General features: G+C 36.6%; 1 long non-coding RNA gene across 1 annotated transcript; it reads left to right on the top strand.

Moving 5' to 3' along the window:
- The first annotated feature begins 2,474 nt into the window (after window positions 1–2,474).
- On the top strand, window positions 2,475–3,209 carry LOC112945151. The gene is made up of 2 exons (XR_003248961.1): window positions 2,475–2,650; window positions 3,114–3,209. It is a non-coding gene; the product is annotated as an uncharacterized LOC112945151 (long non-coding RNA).
- The last annotated feature ends 654 nt before the right edge of the window (window positions 3,210–3,863 follow it).

Raw genomic sequence — 3,863 nt, 5'->3', positions numbered from 1 at the left:
TGTGACAGTCCCTTTAGAGTCACTGTGGCCTATCATATCCAGTGAGCTTTCTATAGCATCTACACGGGTTGCACTTAGTACACATATTATATATTTATTACATRTAATTATATATACACACCACCAGCAGCACGAAGGACAGTCTGTTAGTCACTGCAGATAATTTTGTGTGGATAATTTTTTGTTGGGCTACACACAATTCCAACTGCACCATCTGCTTTCCTCTTCTCCCTTTAAAAATGCTACACATAATCAGATTTCCTACTGGTCTTCAGCATAGCCTTGTTTTTGAGTGTTAAWTACTGTTTCTTCAATTGTCAACATGTGGAAAGGAACTGGATTGCTCAATAGGTGTAACTGAAAAGAGAAGTTAATGGCTATCATAGCAGTCTAACAAGTATTCTTCCAGGCTCCAGGATAATATTTTCCTCTCTAAGAAAAACAGAGAAATAGCAATAGGCCAAGAACTACTTGGGCAAGCTCTCACAAGAACATGTTCTTTTGACTGGCTATGTCTATTTTAATTGTCTTAGGATACTTGATTCAAATCATGTTAAAGCACAGTTACTCTGTGTTGAACTTGCTTTGTAAAATGTGTAGCTTTTTAGAATATCGTGCAGTGCAGACCTCTAGAAGAAAGTAAACTATACTTGAGAGGAGTGCAGCAGCTGCTTTTATCTACTTAACTTTCAACATTTAAAAAAAGCTTCTTTTTTTTTTCTGCCGCTTCTTTTCTCTAAAGTCAGAAATATTACATCATCACTGCTTAATAATTAGACAACTGCATTTCTTAGCCCATTTGCCTCATTTTTGCCAGTCAACAGCATACTGCCCTTTTACTATATCCAAAATTTGCCAATATCAGTATTTCAAAAAACTCCATAGTTAACTAATTTGAAGTTTGACATGTGTAAGCTATCATGGGCAAATATTCTTAGCAAAGCTGTTGGTTCTTTACATCTTTCATAGTTGTAACTAAAAATTATTTTTACCATTTCTTTTTCAAACACACAATTGTAATAGCCAATAAACAGAGAAACAAATAGCCAATAAACAGAGAAACATTGAAGAGGAGAGTGTTGTTAAAGGACAACATCTTTCTACATCTCAACCACCTAATTCTTAAATCTTACTAAGTCTTCTAAAGTTTTCCAGTCAGGAAAAGCAGGGGTAATAGGACTGAAATAARGAAATCAAGGAAGATCAGGAATCTCAAGGTGCAGAGCAAGCCTTACATACCAAATGGTGAGCTGAGGTCGGACACTTGAATAAGCAGGAGAAAAGATCTAGCACAACCGTGGGGAACTCTGCATACCCTCCCCCAGTATTAAAAATCTTAAAAATACAGACTGAATATATTATTTTCTGAAATCGCGTGACTGGTCTAAAAGAAGCCCCCCAAGTGTCTGCTAGAAACAAGCTCTGCCCCTTGGCTAGATCCAGCCTCACTAGATAGAACAAACAGGACAAGAAATAGGATGAAGACACGGTGGAGAGATACTCCCTGTGGGACACAGCCTGCATATGAGAATATTCACTGWGTTGTCACTACCACGAGGCAATGCCAAGGAGTGGACAGCAGAGTAGGAAAGCCCATCCTAGAGGGAAGGAGGGAGAGAAATGGTTCAAAAACATATGCATCAGGCTCCAGGGGATGACTGTACATAGATATGAAGGAACTCTCTAAGAGTTTGTAGTTCTGCCATGCCCTGTGGCCTTCATCTCTTCTTGTTAGAATGAACTGGAAGTTTTTGAACTGTTGGATTTAACTACTAAGGATGTGCCTGAGTTTTGCCTTTCTTACCTTGCAACACCTGGATTTACTGGGAAAATGAACTTTGAAGAAGAGAAATTAAGCAGTTTAAGCAGTTGTCCTATTAGCATAGGCCAAAGAAGCTTGCAGCCTGTGTCCATACTGAGGTGATACCACCCTACCACTCAGATCAGCGCACTACCCGTGGCTCTGTGGATGGAGAAGAAAAGCTTATTTTCAGTTTCTCATCTCTCTAAAGCCTGAATGGGACTTGAGCCTTCTTTTTTTTTTTCCTCTGAACAAATATCTGTGAAACTCACTGGTAAAATATCTTCCTTCATGTGCAAATTTACATGGAGGATAAACATCTGTTACGCTGTTACTCCACCACTGAACTGGAATCCAGACTCCAGCCCTGCTGATATATGTACCAAGCTGTGAAGAATTACCCAGGTTTTCAATCTTCTTTCACAAAAGTCTAGAAAGTCACATCTAAAAGCCTTGGATAAAATATTAAGGAACAAATATACTTCAAAAGAAATTATCACTATTTAATACCAAAGTGTTGCCATTTACATTCAATTGTTAATTGAATGTAATGAGTTGCTAGTGGTGGTACAATAATGTGGTTCTGGTGTGGAATTGTTTAAGCTTTCTGGACATTTATAGCTCTAATTACATCACTACTATCTGATACGCTTAAAAAAAAAAAGGGGAGGAAATCTCTTTCTTTTATTCTAGCAATCTTTTTCTCCAGCAAAATAGATTTATTTAGGCTTTGTTAGGCTGACACAGGTTATATGTTTTGTTGACAGAGTAAAGGTCACCTGCTGCTTGTGTATGTCTGCGCTGAGCATTGCCRTGTATCCAAGCACTCTGCTATCTGGTTTTCGTCAGGTACACTTTGAATGAGCTCCTCTGTGAATCAGAAAGAGAAGCAGGCAACTTGATCCGCCTTATCTGTCCTTATCTTTTCTTGTCAGACACTCTTTAACCACTATTACCTCACAAAGATGTTTTCCACTGATAAGTAACTTGTGTTGTTATTTAGATAATTAATTATCAATGCATTGAGGACAGCATACGTTAGAACAGTATCTAGCAAAACTAACAGAATTCATACAGGTAATCGCCAAGAGGAAAACAATGCCAGTGTTACTCTGGTTTCCTGCATAAATCCATATCAACAGAAAACCAAATCAAGTTAGAATTATTGACATTTGTTTAATACACATTAAGAGAAAGGCTTTATGTTAAAAGTATTTCTTACCTGATATTTTTAAAGATTTAGGTGARATCTCATCTACCTGGAGAAAACAAYATTGTAGACTCAAATTGCTCTCCTGTGTTCCCTTTACAGCCTATGGGAAAAATCAGAGAGCTTTTCATCTAATCCCTTTGGATATCTATCTTACCATATGACGAATTGCATGACTGAAGTGCAAACTTCCTTCCTCTGATTACAAAGGAAGCCTTCACCGACTTGTGAAAGTCCATGTTTGTTCAGATGAGTCAGTCCCTCACCATTACTCAAGAAATGTAACTTCCRCCTGGTTTTAAGTTTTGAACTAAATTTGCAAATTATAATTATTTTTTGTTACTGTGATAATAATCCKAGTAAAAATTATACAAACGTGTACAAAAACGTTTCCCAAGTATTGCTGTAACACCRCTGCTGTAATTACAGAAAATGCTTCTTGATGATAACAGCAAAACCCGCAACAACTCTAAAATATTTTATTGCATAATACCTTTCAGTAGCTATTTAAATTATGCTATCTGCATTAAAAAAATAAATAAAAAGGAAAAAAAGGAAAAAAGATTAACAAGTATTAATGCTGCATGGTCAAGCATTCACAAGTTTAGAAATGACATAGTTAATAGCACCAATTGTTAATCTCCTTTATTCTCAGTTCTCCATCCATAAAATTTCACTAATTCCAGTCCTCACCTAACACCTAAAGTGTATTTGTTAGAGATAAGTAGTGCTTCTTAAGTAACTGGATCCATAGTGTTTACTGGAGAATGTAGGTAATTCTGCACTAAGTACAAATTCTAAATTAGGTTTAGATCTTCTTTGACCCTAATAAAAATACTAAAGAGATGATCA

Source organism: Nothoprocta perdicaria, unplaced genomic scaffold, assembly GCF_003342845.1.
Source record: "Nothoprocta perdicaria isolate Ctin4 unplaced genomic scaffold, notPer1 scaffold_184, whole genome shotgun sequence".
Taxonomy (NCBI): Eukaryota; Metazoa; Chordata; class Aves; order Tinamiformes; family Tinamidae; genus Nothoprocta; species Nothoprocta perdicaria.
The sequence above is the reverse complement of the archived record's forward strand: the minus strand, read 5'-3'. Positions and strand labels throughout refer to the sequence as shown.